General features: G+C 46.0%; 1 protein-coding gene across 2 annotated transcripts in view; it reads left to right on the top strand.

The window, feature by feature from the left end:
- Positions 1-22,943, top strand: part of itpripl2 (ITPRIP like 2) — a 44,879-nt gene extending 21,936 nt beyond the window's left edge. Inside the window, exon 2 of one of the 2 annotated variants that reach the window (XM_072560192.1) lies at positions 22,676-22,943. The gene's annotated coding sequence lies outside the window, so the exon portion shown is untranslated. Of the gene's footprint in view, positions 1-14,662; positions 14,838-22,675 lie in introns of those variants that run through there. The other variant, XM_072560190.1, reaches the window with a different exon arrangement.
- The last annotated feature ends 2,813 nt before the right edge of the window (positions 22,944-25,756 follow it).

Raw genomic sequence — 25,756 nt, 5'->3', positions numbered from 1 at the left:
TGGAAGTGGCTATGGGTTTGGAAGGTGCTGTCGAAGGTGCTGCTACTGAGCCGCCTCATCTTCGTTTATAGGACAGAATTTAAAGGTCACGTGATCCCCTCATTCCTCCATTTTGTCTTAAATAAAAGACACTATTCTGAAACATAACATTTTTATAAATATTGTACCCATAACATAATTTTGGATCATGTGTTAAAGCAGCATCTCTGGCCAGTTGAGTCTTGAATGTACCAGACTGTGTTCGGGGTGACCGGTCTCATGTGCCCCTGAAAGGGGCTGTTAAAGGCGTGACCTCAGTGAGGCAATTAGCAGAAATTCTCATTGAAACATGAAACCAGGAGCATTGGAGATGAGTAAAAACCTGGTGTCAGTACAGTGCTGAAGAAGTGCTGCAGTTTCAGTTAGTGTGTGTAAGATCCCATGACAATCTTTCACTAAACCAGCAATTCTGATCCTTATCACCCTGCAGTTTATGGGATGTTGCGGGTAAAAACAGCTGCTGTGTTTCCAACATTTCAACAGTGACTCCACTTTAAAAAGTGTTTCACTGGTTCCAAAGCCCTTTGAGACTCGGAGGTAGAGAAAGGTGCTTTATAAACACAAGCAGGCTAAGATAAAAGGTAGGGAGGAGGGATTTGGGGGAGGGGTGTTGGGAATGTGATAATCATGGAGGAGGTGGAGGGCGTGGGTGGTGTCCCAAATGTAGGTGCCGGCCAACCCATTATCTCAGCCTGCTCCTGCCCCACCGAACTCATCCCTGCATACCTCGACACGGTCCTGTCCCCCTTAGTCCAAGAACTCCCTACCTACGTTGGGGACACCACCCACGCTCTCCACCTCCTCCATGACCTTCGCTTCCCTGGTCCCCAACGCCTTATCTTCACCATGGACATCCAGTCCCTGTACACCGTCATCCCCCATCACGAAGGACTCAAAGCCCTCCGCTTCTTCCTTTCCCGCCGTACCAACCAGTACCCTTCCACCGACACCCTCCTTCGACTGACTGAACTGGTCCTCACTCTGAACAACTTCTCTTTCCAATCCTCCCACTTCCTCCAAACCAAAGGAGTAGCCATGGGCACCCGCATGGGCCCCATCTATGCCTGCCTCTTCGTAGGATATGTGGAACAGTCCATCTTCCACAGCTACACTGGCACCACCCCCCACCTTTTCCTCCGCTACATCGATGACTGTATCGGCGCTACCTCGTGCTCCCACCAGGAGGTTGAACAGTTTATTCACTTTACCAACACCTTCCACCCCGACCTCAAATTCACCTGGACTGTCTCAGACTCCTCCCTCCCCTTCCTAGACCTCTCCATTTCTATCTCGGGTGTCCGAATCAACACGGACATTTACTATAAACCGACTGACTCCCACAGCTACCTAGATTACGCCTCCTCCCACCCTACCCCCTGTAAAAACGCCATCCCATATTCCCAATTCCTTCGCCTCCGTCGCATCTGCTCCCAGGAGGACCAGTTCCAATACCGTACAACCCAAATGGCCTCCTTCTTCAAGGACCGCAATTTCCCCCCAGACATGATCGACGATGCCCTCCACTGCATCTCCTCCACTTCCCGCTCCTCCGCCCTTGAGCCCCGCCCCTCCAACCACCACCAGGGCAGAACCCCACTGGTCCTCACCTACCACCCCACCAACCTCCAGATACATCATATCATCCTTTGTCATTTCTGCCACCTCCAAACGGACCCCACCACCAGGGATATGTTTCCCTCCCCTCCCCTATCAGCATTCCAGAAAGACCACTCCCTCCGCGACTCCCTCGTCAGGTCCACACCCCCCACCAACCCAACCTCCACTCCTGGCACCTTCCCCTGCAACCGCAAGAAATGTAAAACTTGCGCCCCACACCTCCCCCCTCACTTCCCTCCAAGGCCCCAAGGGAACCTTCCATAGCCATCACAAATTCACCTGCACCTCCACACACATCATTTACTGTATCCGCTGCACCCGATGTGGCCTCCTCTACATTGGGGTGACAGGCCGCCTACTTGTGGAACGTTTCAGAGAACACCTCTGGGACACCCGGACCAACCAACCCAACCACCCCGTAGCTCAACACTTCAACTCCCCCTCCCATTCCACCAAGGACATGCAGGTCCTTGGACACCTCCATCGCCAGACCATAGCAACACGATGCCTGGAGGAAAAGCGCTTCATCTTCCACCTAGGAACCCTCCAACCACAAGGGATGAACTCAGATTTCTCCAGTTTCCTCATTTCCTCTCCCCCCACCTTGTCTCAGTCCCACCCCTCGAACTCAGCACCGCCTTCCTAACCTGCAATCTTCTTCCTAACCTCTCCGCCCCCACCCCCACTCCGGCCTATCACCCTCACCTTGACCTCCTTCCACCTATCGCATTCCCAACACCCCTCCCCCAAGTCCCTCCTCCCTAACTTTTATCTTAGCCTGCTTGGCACACCTTCCTTATTCCTGAAGAAGGGCTTCTGCCCGAAACATCGATTCTCCTGTTCCTTGGATGCTGCCTGACCTGCTGCGCTTTTCCAGCAACACATTTTCAGCTCTGATCTCCAGCATCTGCAGTCCTCACTTTCTCCCTTTCTAAACACAAGTCTTTCTCTTCATGAGTATGGACAAGACACTGGTTATAGTCTGGCAACTGCTGCAATTGAACCTGTTCCCAGTTGGTGTTGTGTGGAATGGGAGACAATGACTAAGCCTCAGCTACTCCACATCTCAGCTTCAGATGACAATCTGGAGACCACAAGCTGCACTGTGCCAATAAGAACAAGAAAGTTTGAGATATTGTGGCTACGGACATAGGTACAGGGTCACGTCTGCAAATTGCTGCATCTCCTGGGACATTATCCTCAGAATACAAATGAAAACTTTTCAGCAAGTCTCCTTATTTCCAGGTGTGACTTTAATCACAGAACCATAGAACCCCTACAGTGTGGAAACAGGCCACTTTGCCCAACAAGCCCACATCAACCCATTCCCCTACCCTATTGGTGCTGCATTTCCCCTGATTAATGTACCTAACCTACATATCCTTGGACACTATGGGCAATTGAGCATGGCCAGTTCACCTAACCAGCACATCTTTGGAGTGTGGGAGGAAACCGGAGCATCCTGCTCACCATCCTGCTGATGTTGTAATATGCCGACAGGCCAAACATCAGCTGTTGAGAGAACAGAATAACGTGGAGCAGGAGTAGGCCGTCCGGCCCCTTGGGCCTGCTCTGTCATTCAATAAGATCACGGCTGATCTTTTCATGGTCTCAGCTCCACTGACCCACTCTCTCACCATAATCCTTAATTCCTTTACTGTTCAAAACATTCGCTGTCTAAGTGATAACAAAAATCAATGAGGAAGCCTCAACAACTTCCCTGGGCATGGGATTCCACAGATTCGCAACCCTCTGGGTGAACAAGGTCCTGCTCAACCCAGTTCGAAATTGAAGCCACATTAAAGCTGGGAGCTGTAGGTGCACCAAAGCAGAGCAAAGTGCACTGGTTCACAAACACAAAATCCCTGGAGAAAGAAGCTCCAAAGCTTCCAGTGTATATCACCAAAGTGTTTGGACAAAAGTAAAACCACATTCTTTGTAAAATATGCACAAGTTTTGTACTGACATTTCCTGGATCTTTCTGCATTGCTCCTCGACAAAGCCATTGTACCATGACAGATACTCCATGTACAAGTACACTTCCCTGGGTAATTCTGACGGATATGAGGGAAATGACCAGTGACAAATTCCAGCTTTAAAATGGATTTGTTTCACATCCTCAATTATTCTTCAGTCAGTCTCTGGACAGTATCAGGAATGCATGTAAGTTTGATGAGAATGAACCTTCCAGCTCAGCGAGCAAGTTTGTATCCAGAGCCTCAACCTGAGCTACAAATCTTCACCAAACTGGCTAGTCTCAGCAATGGCATGTCTCACAAATACCACTTTGAAAAGAAACCACTGCTGTTTGGAGCAGGTTAGAGTTCTGTCAGACTGGTTTGAGGCAGTGATATAGTAATTTGGGATCAATCCTAGTTTTATTTCACAGCGGGGCCCCATCCACAGGGTTTGTACTGGAGGAATGCTCCGGGATTTGCCTCCGAGCAGATGACTGAATCACTAACCATTGTGAAATTGGCCTTTATCATGTATCTCTTTCACTGCCGATGACTCCCCCAGTCAGCTGCTGCCATCTATGAGAAGTAATGTCAACACTGTCCCTGGTTACTCAGAGCTCCCACAATGAAAGCCAGCTTGGCAATTACAAATATTCTGAAGCCAAATGTTCCCTGAACAAAGAGCTCCCACAAAAACAAGTGTTGTACTCCAGTTGCCAAAGTAAATTTTTGACGTAATCACATGGATATTCCCATGAATATCCCATGGGAATAAAATGTGAGAACTTCAACTGCATCCTTATTCTTACATCCCCACGGTGGAAATTCAATGATGGAAAGTGGGAGCTCTGTGTGGAAAACTAAACATGTGCTTGTGTTCCATGTGCTCATTCTGATGGTTTTAATCCTGAATGCCATGTTGATGAAGGAGGGAGGAGTCCTTTCCTGATTAAAAGCCTCTATTTTAGTTTCCAAGGCAATGGAAGGAATGTGACAAAGCTGAGCTAGAGTTCTCTCAGAAGCCTCACTGGAGGTGGAAGACACGAGGCTGTGGAAGGGACTCATTGTCCTTAGTACACGTGCTGTAAATCATCATGACTGGAGGAGTTGGATGCTGTACAGTGGAACTATTCAATGAGCTCACTTTAACAGAAAGAGTGTGTGCTGCTCTTTATTTATTCCTCTCTCAAGAACAGCTGACAACACTTCATTCTCTCTCCAGCAATCGAAACAATTCCCTTCCTTCCATCACATCCTTCACTACCCAGCGTGAGACCTCCCATACAGCTTACCATTCTCATTATGAACACCACCCCCTCCCCCCACCCCCACCCATCCTTCCAAGGTCCCCAGGCAGCATTCCTCACTGTAACTGTTCAAAATCACCCAACACCATGTTATAGTCCAACAAAGCTATTTGGAAATACGAGTTTTCGGAGCACTCTAAAAGCTAGTACTTCCAAGTAAACCTGTTGGACTATGACCTGGTGTCATGTGATTTTGAACTTTGTCCACCCCAGTCCAACACTGGCTCCTCCAAGTCATCACAGTAACTGAACCATCTTCTCCTGAGATTCGTCCTGAATTCATTCCATTCAACACTTGCTCGGTCCATTTAGATTCATAGAGTCATAGAGATGTACAACACGCAAACAGACCCTTCGGTCCAACCTGTCCATGCCTATCAGATATCCCAACCCAATCTAGTCCCACCTGCCAGCACCCAGCCCATATCCCTCCAAACCCTTCCTATTCATATACCCGTCCAGATGCCTTTTAAATGCTGTAATTGTACCAGTCTCCACCACTTCCTCTGGCAGCTCATTCCATACATGTACCACCCTCTGTGTGAAAAAGTTGCTCCTTAGGTCTCTCTTATATCTTTCCCCTCTCACCCTAAACCTATGCCCTCTCGTTTTGGACTCCCCCACCCCAGGGAAAAGACCTTGTCTATTTACCCTATCCACACCTCCTCATAATTTTATAAACCTCTATAAGGTCACCCCTCAGCCTCCGACGCTCCAGGGAAAACAGCCCCAGCCTGTTCAGCCTCTCCCTATAGCTCAAATTCTTCAACCCTGGCAACATCCTTGTAAATCTTTTCTGAAACCTTTCAAGTTTCACAATATCCTTCTGATAGGAAGGAGACCAGAAATGTACACAATATTCCAAAAGTAGCCTAACTTCTGGATTCTTCTCCATCTCAGTTTTTGCAGCTCTACACTCACACTTCCTTTTTCCATTATCACCCACTATTGTCTTGGCTTCACACTTGGCTGGACAGAAGCGGATGAGGTGATGAAGCAAGACAGGATGGAAAGGGACTCATTTCAGGCTCCTGAATGAGCTGGAAGAGTGAGCATGTTAATTCGCCAGCTCACCAAGCTGGGATCAGATATTGTCTAACTGGGGCCTTTATCAAATAGAGTCGCTGACAGTTACTTCAATTACACAACAAAATCACAGAGTCATGCAATTTAAATATATCAGGTTACATTGAGACATGCATCTTCTCTAACTGTGCAGTCTCTCGGTTGGATTTCCATTTCTTTCCCTTTGTTTGCACAACTGCCAGAGAGGCTCAAAGAAACCTGGACCAAGTGGGGAACTATTCCAGAGGAAGCAGCACTTGGTCCATCATCACTTCAGGCCTTAATCACTGCACCATTTGGTCATTGTCATCCATCACTTCTTTATTCATCAATCCAAACTCATCACTTCATCATTCATCTTCTTCACCTCTTCACTCATCAATCCTCACTTCATCCCTCATCATCCATTTGTTCATCAATCCTCACACATCTCTTCATCACTGCATCATTCATCTTTCTTCACCTCATCACTTCAGTAATTTATCACTCATCGCTTCACTTCATTTACATAATACTTCACTTCTCACTTCATCACTCATTACTCTTCATATCATCACTAATCATTTGTCACCTTCTCATTCATCATGTCACTCATATCTCCATTTCACTCAGCTCTCCATCATGTATCACCTCGTTATTCTACACCTATGTGACGAACAAGTGGATGGCCAGAGTGAGGATGGGGCCGATCAGGGATAGTGGAGGGAACGTGCACCCTGGAGTCGGAGGAAGTCGGAGAGGTTCTTAATGAATACTTTGCTTCAGTATTCACTACTGAGAGGGACCTTGATGTTTCTGAGGACAGTGTGAAACAGACTGAGATACTGGAACAGGTTGATGTTAGGAAGGAGGATATGCTGAAAATTTTGAAAAACATAAGGATAGACAAATCCCCTGGGCCAGATGGGATATACCCGAGGTTATTACAGGAAGTGATGGAAGAGATTGCTGCGCCCATGGTGATGATTTTTGTGTCCTCACTGTCTACAGGAGTAGTGCCAGATGATTGGAGGGTGGCAAATATTATTCCCTTGTTCAAGAAAGGGAATAGGGATAATCGTGGGAATTACAGACAAGTCAATCTTATGTCAATGGTGGGCAAAATACTGGAGTGGATTCTGAGAAACAGGATTTGTGATTATTTGGAAAACCATAGTTTGATTAGAGATAGTCAGCATGGCTTTGTGAGGGGCAGGTCATACCTCACAAACCTTATTGAAATCTTTGAGGATGTGACAAAACATGTTGATGAAGGTAGACCAGTGGATGTGCTGTACATGAACTTTAGCAAGGTGTTTGGTAAGGTTCCCTATGGTAGGCTCATTCACAAAGTAAGGAGGCATGGGATATAGGGAAACCTGTCTGTCTGGATGCAGAATCGGCTGGCCCATAGAAGACAGAGGGAGGTAGAAGATGGAAAGTATTCAACCTGGAGCGCGGTGATCAGTGGTGTTCTGCAGGGATCTGTTCTGAGACCTCTGCTCTTTGTGATTTATTTTTAAATGACTTGGATGAGGAAGTGGAAGGGTAGGATACTAAGTTTGTCAATGACACAAAGGTTGGTGGAGTTGTGGATCGTGTGGAGGGCTGTTGTAGGTTGCATTGGGACATTGACAGTATGCAGAGCTGGGTAAAAACAATGACTGCAGATGCTGGAAATCAGATTCTGGATTAGTGGTGCTGAAAGACCACAGCAGTTCAGGCAGCATCCAAGGAGCTTCGAAATCGATGTTTTGGGCAAAAGCCCTTCATCACGAATAAAGGCAGTGAGCCTGAAGCGTGGAGAGATAGGCTAGAGGAGGGTGGGGGTGGGGAGAAAGTAGCATAGAGTACAATGGGGGAGTGGGGGAGGGGATGAAGGTGATAGGTCAAGGAGGAGAGAGTGGAGTGGATAGGTGGAAAAGGAGATAGGCAGGTAGGACAAGTCTGGACAAGTCAAGGGGACAGTTACTGAGCTGGAAGTTTAGAACTAGAGTGAGGTGGGGGAAGGGGAAATGAGGAAGCTGTTGAAGTCCACATTGATGCCCTGGGGTTGAAGTGTTCCGAGGCGGAAGATGAGGCGTTCTTCCTCCAGGCGTCTGGTGGTGAGGGAGCGGCGGTGAAGGAGGCCCAGGACCTCCATGTCCTCGGCAGAGTGGGAGGGGGAGTTGAAATGTTGGGCCACGGGACGGTGTGGTTGATTGGTGCGGGTGTCCCGGAGATGTTCCCTAAAGCGCTCTGCTAGGAGGTGCCCAGTCTCCCCAATGTAGAGGCGACCGCATTGGGAGCAACGGATACAATGAATGATATTAGTGGATGTGCAAGTAAAACTTTGATGGATGTGGAAGGCTCCTTCAGGGCCTTGGATAGAGGTGAGGGAGGAGGTGTGGGCGCAGATTTTACAGTTCCTGCGGTGGCAGGGGAAAGTGCCAGGATGGGAGGGTGGGTCGTAGGGGGGTGTGGACCTGACCAGGTAGTCACGGAGGGAACGGTCTTTGCGGAAGGCGGAAAGGGGTGGGGAGGGAAATATATCCCTGGTGGTGGGGTCTGTTTGGAGGTGGCGGAAATGTCGGCGGATTATTTGGTTTATGCGAAGGTTGGTAGGGTGGAAGGTGAGCACCAGGGGCGTTCTGTCCTTGTTACGGTTGGAGGGGTGGGGTCTGAGGGCGGAGGTGCGGGATGTAGACAAGATGCGTTGGAGGGCATCTTTAACCACGTGGGAAGGGAAATTGCAGTCTCTAAAGAAGGTGGCCATCTGGTGTGTTCTGTGGTGGAACTGGTCCTCCTGGGAGCAGATCCGGCGGAGGAGGAGGAATTGGGAATACGGGATGGCATTTTTGCAAGAGCTGGGTGGGAAGAGGTGTAATCCGGGTAGCTGTGGGAGTCGGTGGGTTTGTAAAAAATGTCATTGTCAAGTCGGTCGTCATTAATGGAGATGGAGAGGTCCAGGAAGGGGAGGGAGGTGTCAGAGATGGTCCAGATAAATTTAAGATCAAGGTGGAATGTGTTGGTGAAGTTGATGAATTGCTCAACCTCCTCGCGGGAGCACGAGGTGGCGCCAATGCAGTCATCAATGTAGCGGAGGAAGAGGTGGGGAGTGGTGCCGGTGTAATTACGGAAGATCAACTGCTCTACATAGCCAACAAAGAGACAGGCATAGCTGGGCCCCATACGTGTGCCCATGGCTACGCCTTTGGTCTGGAGGAAGTGGGAGGATTCAAAGGAGAAATTGTTAAGGGTGAGGACCAGTTCGGCCAAACGAATGAGAGCGTCGGTGGAAGGGTACTGTTGGGGTCGTCTGGAGAGGAAAAAACGGAGGGCTTGGAGGCCCTGGTCATGGCGAATGGAGGTGTAGAGGGATTGGATATCCATGGTGAAGATAAGGCGTTGGGGGCCAGGGAAACGGAAGTCTTGGAGGAGGTGGAGGGCGTGGGTGGTGTCTCGAACGTATGTGGGGAGTTCCTGGACTAGGGGGGATAGGACAGTGTCAAGGTAGGTAGAGGTGAGTGAGCTGGGCTGAGAAGAGGCTTCAGATGGACTTCAACCTGGAAAAGTGTGAAGTCATTCATTTTGGAAGATTGAATTTAAATGCAGATTACAGGGTTAAAGGCAGGATTCTTGGCAGTGTGGAGGAACAGAGGGAACTTGGTGTCCATGTCCATAGACCCCTGAGTCCAGAACTAGAGGGCATAAGTTTAATGTGAACATAGAACATTGCAGTGCACTGCAGGCCCTTTGGCCCTCAATGCTGCGCCGACCTATGGAACCAATCTGAAGCCTATGTATCCTACACTATTCCATTTTCATCCATATGTTTATCCAGTGACTATTTAAATGCCCTTAAAGTTGGTGAGTCTACTACTGTTGCAGGCAGGGCATTCCCCCCCCTCTCACTCCCCATTACTCTCTGAGTAAAGAAACTACCTCAGACATCTGTATGTATCACTCCTCAGTTTAAAGCTATGTCCCCTTGTGTTAGCCATCACCATCGGAGGAAAAAGGCTCTCACTATCCACCCTCTCTAACCCTCTGATTATCTAATACGTCTCAATTAAATCATCTCTCAACCTTCTTCTCTCTGACGAAAACTGCCTCAAGTCCCTCAGCCTTTCCTCATCAGACCTTCCTTTCATACCAGGCAACATCCTAATAAATCTTCTCTGCACCCTTTCCAAAGATTCCACAAGCTTACTATAATGTGGTGACCAGAACTGTACGCAATACTCTAAGTGCGGCTGCACCAGAGTTTTGTACAGCTGCAGCATGATCTTGTGGCTCTGAAACTCAATCCCTCTACTAATGAAAGCTAACACACAGTATGCCTTCTTAACAACCCTATCAACCTGGCGACACCAAGATCTCTCTGCTCATCAACACTACCAAGAATCTTACCATTAGCCCAATAATCTGTATTCCTGTTACTCCTTCCAAAGTGAATCACCTCACACTTTTCCACATTAAACTCCATTTGCCACCTTTCAGCCCAACTCTATAGTTTATCTATGTCCCTCTGTAACCTGCAACATCCTTCAGCACTATCCACGACTCCACCATCCTTAGTGTCATCCGCAAATTTACTAAACCATCCTTCTGTGCCCTCATCCAGGTCATTTATAAAAGTGACAAACAGCAGTGGCCCCAAAACAGATCCTTGCGGTACCCCACTGGTAACTATGCTCCAGGATGAATATTTCCCATCAACCACCACCCTCTGTCTTCTTTCAGCTAGCCAATTTCTGATCCAAACCACAAAATCACTCTCAATCCCATGCCTCCGTATTTTATGTAATTGCCTACCGTGGGGAACCTTATCAAACGCCTTACTCAAATCCATATACACCATATCAACTGCTTTACCCTCATCTACCTGTTTGGTCACCTTCTCAAAGAACTCAATAAGGTTTGTGAGGCATGACCTACCCTTCACAAAACCATGTTGACTCTTCCTAATCAACTTATTCCTCTCTAGATGATTATAAATCCTATCTCTTATAACCCTTTCCAACACTTTACCCCCAACCGAAGTAAGGCTCACTGGCCTATAATTACCAGGGTTGTCTGTACTCCCCTTCTTGAACAAGGGAACAACATTTGCTATCCTCCAGTCTTCTGGCACTATTCCTGTAGACAATGATGACATAAAGATCAAAGCCATAGACTCTGCAACCTCCTCCCTGGCTTCCCAGAGAATCCTAAAATAAATCCCATCAGGAAAAGCACCGCAGGTCAGGCAGCATCCAAGGAGCAGGAGAATCGATGTTTCGGGCATGGGTCCTCCTTCAGGATTGAGGTGAGTGTGTCCAGCAGGCTAAGATAAAAGGTAGGGAGGAGGGATTTGGGGGAGGGGCGTTGGAGATGCGATAGGTGGAAGGAGGTCAAGGTGACGGTGATAGGCCGGAGTGGGGTGGAGGCGGAGAGGTCAGGAAGAAGATTGCAGGTTAGGAAGGTGGTGCTAAGTTCGAGGGTTGGGACTGAGACAAGGTGGGGGGAGGGGAAATGAGGAAGCTGGAGAAATCTGAGTTCATCCCTTGTGGTTGGAGGGTTCCTAGGTGGAAGATGAGGCGCTCTTCCTCCAACCGTCGTGTTGCTATGGTCTGACGATGGAGGAGTCCAAGGACCTGCATGTCCTTGGCAGAGTGGGAGGGGGAGTTGAAGTGTTGAGCCATGCGATGCCATGCGAGCCATGCTCCCAGCACCTTCCCCTGCAACCGCAAGAAATGCAAATCTTGCGCCCACACCTTCTCCCTTACTTCCCTCCAATGCCCCAAGGGATCCTTCCATATCCACCACAAATTCACCTGCACCTCCACACACATCATTTACTGCATCCGCTGCACCCGATGTGGCCTCCTCTATATTGGGGAGACAGGCCGCCTACTTGTGGAACGTTTCAGAGAACACCTCTGGGACACCCGGACCAACCAACCCAACCACCCCGTGGATCAACACTTCAACTCCCCCTCCCACTCCACCAAGGACATGCAGGTCCTTGGACTCCTCCATCGCCAGACCATAGCAACACGACAGTTGGAGGAAGAGCGCCTCATCTTCTGCCTAGGAACCCTCCAACCACAAGGGATGAACTCAGATTTCTCCAGTTTCCTCATTTCCCCTCCCCCCACCTTGTCTCAGTCAAATCCCTCGAACTCAGCATCACCTTCCTAACCTGCAATCTTCTTCCTGACCTCTCCGTCCCACCCCCACTCCGGCCTATCACCCTCACCTTGACCTCCTTCCACCTATTGCATTTCCAACGCCCCTCCCCCAAGTCCCTCCTCCCTACCTTTTATCTTAGCCTGCTGGACACACTTTCCTCATTCCTGAAACGTCGATTCTCCTGTTCCTTGGATGTTGCCTGACCTGCTGCGCTTTTCCAGCAACACATTTTCAGCTCTGATCTCCAGCATCTGCAGTCCTCACTTTCTCCTAAATCCCATCAGGCCCAGGGATCTTACCTACTTTCACACTCTGCAGAACTGCTAACACCTCCTCCTTGTGAACCTCAATCCCATCTCGTCTCGTTGCCTGTATCTCAGTATTCTCCTCAACAACATTGTCTTTTTCCAATGTGAATACAGAGAAAAATATTCATTTCGCCCTTCCCCTATCTCCTCTGACTCCACGCACAACTTCCCACTACTATCCTTGATTAGATTAGATTACAGTTCGGCCCAACAAGTCCACACTGACCCGCCGAAGCTGTAAGTAATCTAATCTAATTCACCTAACCTGCACATTTTTGGACTGTGGGAGGAAACCGGAGCACCCGGAGGAAACCCACGCAGACACGGGGAGAATGTGCAAACTCCACACAGTCAGTCGCCTGAGTCGGGAATTGAACCCAGGTCTCTGGCACTGCGAGGCAGCAGTGCTAACCACTGTGCCACCGTGCCGCCCTAATTGGCCCTACTCTTACTCTAGTCATTCTTTTATTCTTGATATATCTATAGAAAGCCTTAGGGTTTTCCTTAATCATATCCGCCAATGACTTCTCATGTCCCCTCCTGGCTCTTCTTAGCCCTCTCTTTCAGTCTTTCTTGGCTAATTTGTAAGTGCCGTAACTGAGCCTTTGCATCTCATCTTAACATAAGCCTTCTTCTTCCTCTTGACAAGAGATTCAACTGGTGAGAGGGGAAAGATATAAAAGGGACCTAAGGGGCAATGGTTTCACACAGAGGGTGGTGCATGTATGGAATGACCTGCCAGAGGAAGTGGTGGAGGCTGGTACAATTACAACATTTAAAAGGCATCTGGATGGGTACATGAATAGGAAGGGTTTAGAGGGATATGGGCCAAGTTCTGGCAAATGGGACCAGATTAATTTAGGATATCTGGTCAGCATGGATGAGTTGGATCGAAGAGCCTGTTTCCGTGTTGTACATCTCTATGATTCTAAGTTGATAGGGTTGTGAAGAAGGCGTATGGTGTGTTGACTTTCATTAGCAGGGGGATTGAGTTTAAGAGCTGTGAGGTTATGCTGAAGCTCTACAGAGCCCTGGTTAGACCACACATGGAATATTTTGTTCAGTTCTGGTCGCCTCATTATGGGAAAGAGGTGGAAGCTTTAGAGAGGGTGCAGACAAGAGTTACCAGGATGCTGCCTGGACTGGAGGGTGTGTGGTATGGAGAAAGGTTGAGGGAGCTAGGACTTTTCTCATTGGAGCGAAGAAGGATGAGAGGGGACTTGATAGAGGTGTACAAGATGTTGAGAAACATAGACATGGTGGATAGCCAGAGATTTTTTCCCAGGGTGGAAATGTCTATCATGAAGGGGCATAATTTTGAGCTGATTGGAGGAAGGTTTAGGGGAGATGTCAGAGGTAGGTTCTTTACACAGAGAGTGGTGGGTGTGTGGAATGCACTGCCAGCAGTGGGAGTAGACTCAAATACATTTGGGACATTTAAGCTGTTCTGTGTGCTATGTTCGAAAATTGAAAATAAGATCTAAGGGAATATTGTCTAATATCACTGAAAAATGTAGCAAGATATAATAAGATGGTAGAGACAGAAAGGCCCTTACACAGTTGCTAATGGGTTGGATTTGAGAATGGGGATGATCATATGTTAACACTGGATGGGAATTATTTCCAACTTTGAGAATAGACAGAATGTGGGACTGAAGCAAAAGGTAGAGAAAATAAACAAACATCTAAAAATGATCCATGTTTATGTAGCCAAAGTCTGAAATAAATATGAATAACACCATATAAGAGAAGAGCCTCAGTGTTACAAGGCAAAATGTAATTTAAACCATGTACACCACAGCATAAAACTGATATAGTTAGTGAGGATTTACTGATATTGTCCTAGCACAGGATCTCACTTCAGTTTGTTCACATTTTATACAAAAAAAAATCAAAAGTGACCACATGACCTATTCATCCTACGCTGTCAGGAAGGGGAGCAGTTTCCATTCCTCATTCCCCTTCCTTTCCCCTGGTCATTACAGTCTCCTTGGGCAGGTAGCAAAGCACAACTCTCTCACCAATTTTAAGAGTCTGCACAACGTCTAGGACGTCCTTTACTTTGGAGGCAGTTGACCAAGCTTATAGGAGACTACGGTAACAGAGATTGGTAATTGTAAAGCCCATTATTTATCTTCTATAACCTGAGGTATTCTGAACCGTCAGGAACTCTCTCTCTTTCACTAAGTTGCAGTAAATCCATATTTATCAGACTTTTGATAATATTTTGCAGGTACGTGTTCTATTAAGAAGATATACTTGCCAGGTCTGACCCGCCGATTGACTGTTTCCCCTTCCTCATCAAACCTATACAACATAACTGGAAAAACATATCAGAGACTGAGGGCTATTGAAGATTTTGGAGTGGTTCTTTCCCCTTTGATGAATTAAATACAATCTGGAATAAAGAGCTGGTTTAATGGTGATCCAGTAACCATTGTCGATTGTTGTAAAAACCGATCTGGTTCACAAATGGCCTCCATGAAGGAAACTGCCATCCTTACCTGTTCTGGTTTACATGTGATTCCAGACCCACAGTGATGTAATTGACTCTTAATTGTCCTCTGAGCAGTCAGGAATGAGCAATAAATATCGGTGTCACCAACAATGCCCACATCCTGTGAACAAATGTTTGAAAAGCCAGGGCACAGCTTGCTGGGAATGGGAATGAACCATGTTTCCTGATCCACAACTCATCACTTGAAGAGTGGGGCCTGCGCAGGCTGAAGGAGAGAGGGCAGACCAGGAGAGAAGGGCAGACCAGGTCAGGAACTAATATAGTTATAATTGGAATACATGAGCATGTTTCAATTAGCGCTAAGGTGGAGAGGGCAGTTACAAGACAAGCCAACTCTTTGTAGGTTGGAAATCACGGCGGGCCAGGCAGAACCTGTGGAGAGAAAGCAAGATAACTTTTTGAGTCTGGATGACTCTTCATCAGAGCTGATGTGAAGCACCCAAACAGGACTACTTTGCGTGCCCAACAACATAAGCAGCAAATGACAGACCGCGCAAAGCAGTCCCATAACTAACTGATCAGATCTAAGCTCTGCAGTCCCACCACTTCCAGTAATGAGTGGTAACAGATAATGAACAACTCACCGGAGGAAGAGGCTCAACAAAAATCCCCATCCTCACTGATGGAAGACCCCAGCATATCAGTACAAAAAATAAGGCTGGACCTTTCACCTGACCAAGGAGCAGCTCTCTGAAAGCTTGTGATTTCAAATAAACCTGTTGGACTATAACCTGGTATCCTGTGACTTCTGACTCAGGAAGATCGTTCCACACACACATCACCTTCTGTGTTAAAGAATCTGCCCTTTATGTCTTTCTTAAAAATGTGACTCCGGTCTTGAAATCCCCCAATCCTAGGGAAAAGACAACTACTATTAACTCAAAATATACAGCTCATTATTTAATAAACTTATATCAGATAATCTCTCAACCTCCTACCATCCAGTAAAGAAAAGGTCCTGGCCTATTCAACCTTTCTTTACAACTCAAGCTTTAGAGAGGGTGCAGAGGAGATTTCCCAGGATGCTGTCTGGACTGGATGGCATGTCTTATGAAGAAAGGTTGAGGGAGCTAAGGTTCCCTCATTGGAGCGAAGAAGGAGGAGAGGTGGTTTGATAGAGGTGTACAAGTTGATGAGAGGCATCGATAGAGTGGATAGCCCGAAACTTTTTTCCCAGGGTGGAAATTTCTATCCTGAGGGGGCATATTTTTAAGGTAATTGGAGGAAGGTTTAGGAGAGATATCAGAGGTAGGTTCTTTACACAGAGAGTGGTGGACTGCACTGTCAGTGATGATAGTAGAGCCAGATACATTAGGGACATTTAAGCAATTCTTGGATAGGCACATGGAAGTTAGTACAATGAAGGGTATGTGAGTTAGTCTGATCCTAGAGTAGGATAAAAGGTCGGCACAACATCGAGGGCCGAAGGCCTGTATTGTGCTGCCCTGTTCTATGTTCAAACCTTAAAAGTATTGATTGTCAGGAAAATCCTATCTTGTTCACTAATGTCCTTTAGGGAAGCAAATCTGTTGTCCTTACCTGGTCTGGCCTTTTTATTTATTCGTTCATGGGATATGGGTATCACTGGCTGGGCCGGCATTTATTGCCCATCCCTAATTGTCCAGAGGGCTGTTAAGAGTCAGCTACATTGCTGTGGGTCTGGAGTCATGTGTAGGCCAGACCAGGTAAGGATGGTAGTTTTCTTCCCTAAAGGACATTAATGAATCATATGGATTTTTTCTGACAATCGACAATTGTTTCATGGTCATCATACAATAGAATCACAGAATGTTACAGTCTAGAAGGAGGCCGTTCGACCCATCGTGTCTGTACTGGCTTCTGAAAGAACTACCCAGCTAGTCCCACTCTCCAGCCCTATCTCCACATCCTCCAAATTCACCCCTTTCAAATATATCTCCAGCTCTCTTCTGAAACCTCCAATGGGATCTGCCTCCCCCACCCTCCCAGGCAGCACATTCCAAATCCTAATGACTCTCTGAGTAAAGACGTTTCTCCTCATCTCACTCCTAGCTCTCTTGCTGACAATCTTGAAATTGTGACCTCTAGTTACTGACAGACCAACTCTGTCAAAATTGTTCTTCATTTTGAACACCTCAGTAAGGTCACCTCTTAATCTTCTCTGCTCCAAGGAGAAAGAGCCCAAACTCTGGTATCTAAGTTCCTTCATTCCTGGCATCATTCTAATAAATCTCCTTTTGAACTCTCTCGGGGGCTTTAATATCCTTCCTTAAATAAGGAAAGCTGAACTGAACACAATGCTCCAAACATGGTCTGAACAATGATTTGTAGAGGTATACTCTTTATGCTCTATGCCTCTGTTTATAAACCCAAGGATCCTATAGACCTTCTTAACAACAGTTTCAACTTGCCTGGTCCCTGTGAACCCCCAACATCATGTGAACCCCGAGGGCCCTCTGCTCCTGCACTCCCCTCAGGGATGTACCATTGAGCATGTATTGTGTCTCTGTGTTTCTGCTTTCAAAAGCATTCCCTCACATTTCTCTGCCCATGTGGACAACTCGTCAATGTCCCTCTGAAGTCACTCAGCATCGTCTTCATCATTCATTATTCTTAGTATCAGCTACAAATTCAGAGATATTGTCCTCAACACCCATCTCCAAATCATTTTTATAAATCAGAAAAAGCAAGGGTCCCAACACTGGTCCCTGGGGAACACTGCTTTCAACTTGTCTCCAATCTGAGAAAAGCCCATCTGTAGCTATCCTCTGTTTCTATCTTTTAGCCAACTTCTAATCTATGCTGCCAAGGATCCATCCATCCTGAACGTTTCTAATTGGTTAACCAGCCTGTCATGTGGGACTGTATCAAATACATTCTGAAAGTCTAAATATACAACATCCAGAGCCCTACCCTCATCCACTTCCTGTGTCACCTCAAAGAACTCAATTAAATTAGTCAAATGTGACTTGCCCTTGACAAAGCCGTGTTGACTGTCTAGTTTTAATTTATTTTTCTCTAAGTGTATATTTACATTGTCCCATGTTATGGCATCCATCAGTTTTTCCACTATTGATGTTAAACTGACAGGTCTGTAGTTTCCTGGGTTATCCTTTGTCCCTTTCTTAAACAACGCTCATATGTGCAATCCTCCAGTCTCTCAGGGCTAATCCTGTGTTCAGAGTTGACTGGAAAGTTTCTGTCAATGATTCAATGATTTGTTCCTTTACTTTGCTCAGCAATCTGGAATGTGTCCCATCTGGGCCAGGTGCTGCCAGCCTTTTCAGCACCTCTTCTCTATCTAGCACTGTACTGCTCAACACCCACAATTCGATGGGCCATTGTTACCATCTTCTAATTTAGTAAAGACAGAAGCAAAATATTCATTTAGTAACTCAGCCATACCTTTTGCTTCGGTGAACAGCTTACCCTGTTGTTCCTTATGGCCCCACTCTCTATCTTCACTAATCTTTTACTATTAATATGTTTGATGAACATTTTACGATTAGTTCTAGTGCAGCCTGCAATCCTTTTCTCATGTTTCCTCTTAGCCTTCCTTTTTCTAGCCTTAACCTCTCTCTTGCATTTGAGATACTCTTCCAGCTTTCTACTGTTAGTACTATTCTGATATGCATTGTATGCCTCCACTTCCTTCCTTATTTTCTTATCAATATACCTACTCACCCAGGGTACATTCGATTTGGATACCCTATATTTATTTCTAATGGATGTGTACCTGGCCTTATTCAACTCCCTTTTGAAATTTTCCTATTTTTCATCCATTATTTTATCCACCAAAATGTGTTTCCAATCATCTTTTTTAGACCCCTAAAATCTGTCCTTTTCTAGTCTGGGATCTTAACCATTGACTGATTTTTGTCCTTTTCCAATTTAATATTGAACCTTGTTATGCTATGATTGCTATTTCCCAAATGCTGCACTCCACTGACATTCTCCACTTGGCCTACCCCATTTCCTAGGACCAGGTCCAGCACAGCCCCCCTCCCTGGTAGGACTGGAAATGTACTGTTCTAGAAAGTTCTCAGGCACACATTGCAGGAATTTCTCCCCTTCCACGCTTCACACTGCGCCTTTTTCCCAGTCTAGCCGAAAGTAAGTGAAATCACCAACTATCACAATCCTACTTATCCTGCAGATTTCCATAACCTGCCTACAAACGCTGTCTTCTATTTCTTCTTCCTCCCCAGTACTTGGAGGTCTGTAATTAATTCCCAACAAGATTGTGGCTCCCTTCCTGTTCTTCATCTCCAACCATATAGATTCTAATTCAGGAACTGCATCTCATTCAAGGGCAATGTTATGATCTTTGATGAAGCCTGCTACACTACCTCCCTTTTTACCCACCTTGTTTCAATGAAAAGCCTTATAACTCAAGATGTTAATTATCCAGTCATGTTCTGGCTTGAGCTACTTTCCTGCCAATGCTATTATGATATCCCTTTTAGCAAGTTCGGTTCTAGTTCCCCAGTTTTGTTCACTATTCTTCATGCAATTACACAAATACAATTTCACCCTGACCTTATCTCTTTCTTGCCCATTGAAGGTGATCATTTCTTTGTTCTTTGTCAACCCAGCCCCCCCAGCCTTACAAGTTTCCAGCCTCATCCTTTGACTCTTAAATCTACATTTTTTTTATTGAATCAAATTTTACCATCTCCAAGGTCGGTCTCCAGAATGTTACCTGGGTCTCTAGATTAGCAGATAAAAACAATGACTGCAGATGTTGGAAACCAGATTCTGGATTAGTGGTGCTGGAAGAGCACAGCAGTTCAGGCAGCATCCGAGGAGCAGTAGTCTAGTAGTAGTAACACCCCACTAGGCCATCATCTCCACACATACAGGGGGCTCCAGATCCACAGTAACGTAGCTGAATCTTAACTACACTTAGGGCAATTAGGGATTGGCAATAAATGCTGGCTCAGCCAGTGATGCCTAAATCTTGTGACTGAATAAAATTGAGAAGCAGACAAAGACACTTTGATAAAGCATTACTCTTTCCTAGGTTATCTCCACAGCAGCATGGGTGGATGATGAATCCTACACTTGCCACCCCCCGTCAGTGGTGACTGCACTATACTCTCAGCCTCTAGATCCCAAGTGCTCTTCCGAAACATCTCCAACTCCTTATTTCTTTCTTGTTATTTTAAAATGTTCCTTTAAACTTACCATCTGTCATTTTCAAAATCACATTCTTTGGCTCAGTGTTCACTTTTCTATGATTACATTCCTGTGATGTGCCTAGCAATGTATTATTACATTAAATGTACAATCTAAATGTAAGTTTTTGTAGTCTCACTCCCTACTCAGTTGGGTTAACAAACTACAACAAAACTTGGAGCTTTGAATAATTATTATGATAAGTTAACCTAGGAGGATTATCTGGTGTTAACATCACAAACAAGTGGTGCATGAAGAGAAATTGTGGGTAATTTTATTGATTTTATTTAAAGCAAAGTCTGAGATTAACTTGTTGCTTCTAAATTACTCCCCAAGGCAAATTAACATCAGTCTTTCTGTGCAGTGAAATATAAATCATACCTAACATTGGCTTATTTCTGAAATATATCCATCTGACGTGAAATGATAGAATTACCCTCCAGTGCATCAGGAAAGATGATTATTTCTATGACAATTTTCAGTTTCTTTTAATTAAAAAAGGATCCAATTCATTTCTTGCCGCCATCCACCAACATTGCTCATGATTGAGAATCAAACTGACAAGAGACAGAAATTAATTCTGTCGTATTATGTTCTCTAGCAGAGTGTGAATAGATTGCATTCAGAACTCCAGCTCCATCTTCTATCAAAATATACCATCAAACCTTATTAAAACTCATAGATTATATTGCTGTACTGTGAATATTTCCAGATCTCCCATTTCATTATCCCATGCAGATGTCAATACATAATGAGCAATGAGATACTGTCCAGATGACTAAAGACAATTGGTTGAGTTTCCCTTCCTCCACATTCTGATGAAACATTGACAGAATGGGCTTGCTGAGCTCACGCAGCCCTCCTTCAGCCTTCCCTGATGGATTGCTGCCAGGGTCTTCTTCTGAGAACTTGATTAATTTCATTTCTGATTTCTGTTGCTGCCTCTGCCAATCCAGAGAGTTACCAGAAGGAGGTCTACATCCTTCCCTAGGGCAATGCTGATGAGGAAGGGAGTTCTAGTGTTGCAATTGCTGAGTGTGTGTCTCGGTGCAGTTTTATTCAAATTAGCCTACTCAGAGAGACTATTATTCTTCTCTGGAGCAAGGGGCCTTGAACCTAGTCCTCTTGGCTCAGAGGTCGACACACTACCACTGCATCACAAGAGCCCGAGTATGTAGTGTGAGTTGTGCTTACACGCGGCTCAAAGTAGCATAGGTATGTTGAGTGAACTAACTCCACAGAGGCCGGTATCCTGTCACCAAGTTTCCCTTTATTTACATTTGGAGAGTCCCTGACACTGACCCAGCTCTCAGAGCGAACAGAACCCCTGACACGCCTGTTTATATCTGTCAGCCAGGGCTCCCTGATTGGATCAGGTTAACTCTGATTGGTCAGGGAACTCATATTCTATGAGGTCCACCTGGCTGACCTCATTACAATCACTGTTAGAACATGTACACAAGAGACCTGTGCAGTGGTAATGCCCCCACCTCTCAGCCAGGTGGTCTGGGTTTAGGTACAGGCACAGGCGTGCCCAAACTGATTCTTTAAAAACAATTTACAAGAACTGTTTCCTGCTTGGAAGGAGGGGAAATGTCATCTACACGTGGAGGATGATGCTTATTGTGGAGGTCAGGTCAGCTCCACCTTCTTCCTTTGTCAGATGGATAATTATCAGGTCATTGAGTCATTGAGTCATACAGCATGGAAACAGACCATTTGGCCCAACTCATCCATGCCAACCAAGTTTCCCAAATTAGTCCCACTTGCCTGTGTTTGGCCCATCTCCTTTGAAACCTTTCCTATTCATGTATCTGTCCAAATATCCTTTAAATGTTGGAAGTGTACCTGCACCTACCACTCCCTCTGGCAGTTCATTCCACATAGGAGCCACTCTGTGGGTGAAAAGGTTATCCCTCAGGTGCCTTTTAAATCTTTCTTTTCTGATGCCCTATATTTTTTAACTCCCTTACCCTTGTGAAAAGATTCTTGCCATTTGCCTTATCTGTGTCCTTCATGATTTCATGAACCGCTTCAACCTCCTACACTTGTGAAAAGAGTCCCAGCCTATCCAGCCTCTCCTTATAACTCAAACCCTCCAGTCCTGGCAACATCCTTGTAAATCTTTTCTGAGCTCTCTCCACTTTAATAGTATCCTTTCTACAGCAGGTTGACCAGAACTGTACTCCGTATACCAAAAGGGACCTCACCAATGACCTGTACAACCTCAACATGACATCTCAACTCCTATATTCAAAAGTCTTACCAATGCAGGCAGCATGCTAAACACCTTCTCTATACCCTGTTTACTTGTGATGTAACTTTCACATAACTACATACTGGAACCACTAGGTCTTCTTTATTTTTATTTCAAAAATATACTTTATTTATAAAATATTTTGATGGTCTGTACAGTTGGTCATGCCATACATATGTAAAAGTTTACATACAGAGATCAGAATTTGTCATTTTTATATACAGGTCTGTACGTTTGTCAATCATATGTCCATATATTTAGCTGAGGCGTCAGCAGAGCCTAACTGACTGCGTGGGCCCCCTGTTCTTCTTTAGGCAGGCAGATGTTACACGGTGGTCTTTCCCCACCGCGCCTTGGCGGCAGCTGCCCCAAACTTCAGCGCGTCCCTCAACACGTAGTCCTGGACCTTGGAATGTGCCAGTCTGCAACACTCAGTCGGGGTCAACTCCTTCAGCTGGAGGATCAACAGGTTTCGGACCGCCCAGAGAGCGTCCTTCACCGAGTTGATGATCCTCTAGGCACAGTTGATGTTCGTCTCGGTGTACGTCCTGGGGAACAGACCGTAGAGCACGGAGTCCCGCGTCACGGTGCTGCTCAGGACGAATCTCGACAAACACCACTGCATTCCTCTCCATACTTTTTCTGCGGAGGCACATTCCAGAAGGAGGTATGTGACAATCTCCTCCCCCCTCCGCAGCCGCTTCGAGGACAGCATGCAGTGCGGCTGAGAGTCCGGGCGTACATAAAGGATCTCACAGGCAGAGCCCTTCTCACCACCAGCCAAGCCATGTCTTGGTGCTTGTTGGAAAGTTCTGGTGATGAGGCATTCTGCCAAATGGCTTTGACAGTCTGCTCAGGGAACCGCTGGATAGGATCCACCCTCTCCTTTTCCCGAAGGGTCTCAAGGACACTACGTGCTGACCACTTCCTGATGGACTTGTGGTCAAAGGTGTTTTTCTTCATAAACTTCTCCACGAAGGACAGGTGATACGGAACGGTCCAACTACTCGGAGGGTTCCGCGGCAGCGAGGCCAGGCCCATCCTTCGCAACACCAGGAACAGGTAGAACCTCAGTACGTAGTGACACTTGGTGAGGTCTCTCTGTTTGACAAAACTCTTCAGAGCCTACCATTAACTGTGAAATCCTGCCCTGATTCACCTTACCATAAATGCAATACCTCGCATTTAGACAAACTAAACTCCATCTGTCACTCCTCAGTCCATTGGTCCATCTGATCAAGATCCTGTTGTAATCTTAGATAATCTTCTTCACTGTCCACTAAACCATCAATTTTGGTGTCACCTTCCGACTTACTAACCATGCCTGATAAATTCTCATTTAAATCATTCATACGAATGACAAACAACAGTGGATCCAGTACCAATCCCTGTGGAACACTGCTGGTCACAGGCCTCCAGTACTGCCCTCTGTCTCTTACTGTCAAGCTAATTTTGTATCCAATTGGCTCGCTCTTCCTGAATCCCAAGTGATCTAATTTGAGGTTAATGGGAAAAGGCATTGTAGTGGCCTCCTGTTTGACATAATCAACCCATCAGTAATACTATTTGGTCTCAATACTTTGTTGAAGATAATGACCACTCCGCCACACACACAACACACAAATGAACACACTCTCAAATCTTCTCTTGTCATCTCTCTAGGGCTCATCCAACAATGTCGCTGCCCACTGCCTGCTCTGATGTACGCTGTGACTGAATGACCTTATTAGCTAGGTGACAGGCAGCTCCTGACCCACAGTTACAGGAAGCTACTAGTTTGAGTTGTTGCCCTTTTAGATTTAGATTAGATTACATTACATTACAGTGTGGAAACAGGCCCTTTGGCCCAACAAGTCCACACCGACCCGCTGAAGCGCAACCCACCCAGACCCCTACATTTACCTCTTTACCTAACACTACTGGCAATGTAGTATGGCCAATTCACCTGACCTGCACATCTTTGGACTGTGGGAGGAAACCAGAGCACCCGGAGGAAACCCATGCAGACACGGGGAGAATGTGCAAACTCCACACAGTCAGTCACCTGAGGCGGGAATTGAACCCATCTGCTAGAAGGCCACTTTACTCCATTTCCTCACTTCCTGTATCATAGCCACCATGGGGTTCCTCTGGTGCAGTGGTAATGTGGCTACCTCTGAGTCAAGAGTCTTGCCTGCTCCAGAAGTTTGTAATAATATCGCTGAACAGGCTGATTTAAAACTGTCTATAATATCTGGAAAAAGATCCACATCTGGGGAACACCACTCTTTCACATGCTCACATCAGCTGAAGAAACTTTAACAGATATTGGGAGGAAATCAAGAGCTTGAGGTGTGGTTGACTGTAGGCTGTCGGAATAACAAGCCAGGTTTCCTGGCCCTACAGTGAAACCACTCATTCAGTCTAGTCACTTCTTGATGTTTTCTTCATGAAGCAGTCATCATTTTCCTAGTTCCTCCATCCATGCTGTCATCAAATCCCATTCCCATTCTCTGTCACTCACTCTTATGCTTGGAAACAGTAGGTCAGTGACTGTGGTTTGTACATGTTGACTTGGTGGGTCACCACTGGATGCTGCACAAGATGTTGGAGGAAAGGTTGGTTCAGCTCTTAGGCCGGGTTCACAGCCAGATCCATATTTCAAAAGGCAAGATTTAGCAGCAGCTCAGGAGTTACTAGATGCAGCAGAGCTCCTATCACAAAGACAATATGACACTGGGAGGGCAAGGAGTTACTTCCGACTTAGGCGTGGCATTCACTAGCGCATGGCTCCACTGTCTTTACCATGGAGCATGGAGATACCTGGATCATCTTATCATCAGTGTGAGTCATCATAAGACTCTAAGCTTTTGGAGCAGAATTAGGCCACGTGGCCCATTGCGTCTGTTCCACCATTTGATCATGATTGATATGTTTCTCAATCCCAATCTCCTTACTAATCAAGAACCTATTTATCTCTGTCTTAAAGATGCTCAATAAATTGTCCCAGTGGATGCTGGGACAGTGAGTAAAGTTAAGGAGGAGTTAGACAGATTTTTAATCAGTAATGGGTTGAAGGGTTTGCAGAGCGGATAAGAAAGTGGAGTTGAGGCTGAGATGAGATCAGTCATAACCGTTGCATAGTTTCATAGTAACAGAAGCAGGAGTAGGCCATTTGGCCCATCAAGCCTGCTCTGCCATTCATTAAGATCATGGCTGATCTATCCATCATCTCATCTCCTCCTATCTGCATTATCCCTTAATTCCCCTCCCATGCAAAAACCCATCCAACTGTGTCTTGAATATATTCAAAGAAACTGCTTCTACTGCTTTCTGGGTAAAGAATCCATAGATTAACTACTGTCTGGGAAAAGCTGTTCCTCCTCATCTCTGTCCTAAATCTATTCCCCCTAATC

This window comes from Chiloscyllium punctatum, chromosome 40, assembly GCF_047496795.1.
Source record: "Chiloscyllium punctatum isolate Juve2018m chromosome 40, sChiPun1.3, whole genome shotgun sequence".
Taxonomy (NCBI): domain Eukaryota; kingdom Metazoa; phylum Chordata; class Chondrichthyes; order Orectolobiformes; family Hemiscylliidae; genus Chiloscyllium; species Chiloscyllium punctatum.
The sequence above is the reverse complement of the archived record's forward strand: the minus strand, read 5'-3'. Positions and strand labels throughout refer to the sequence as shown.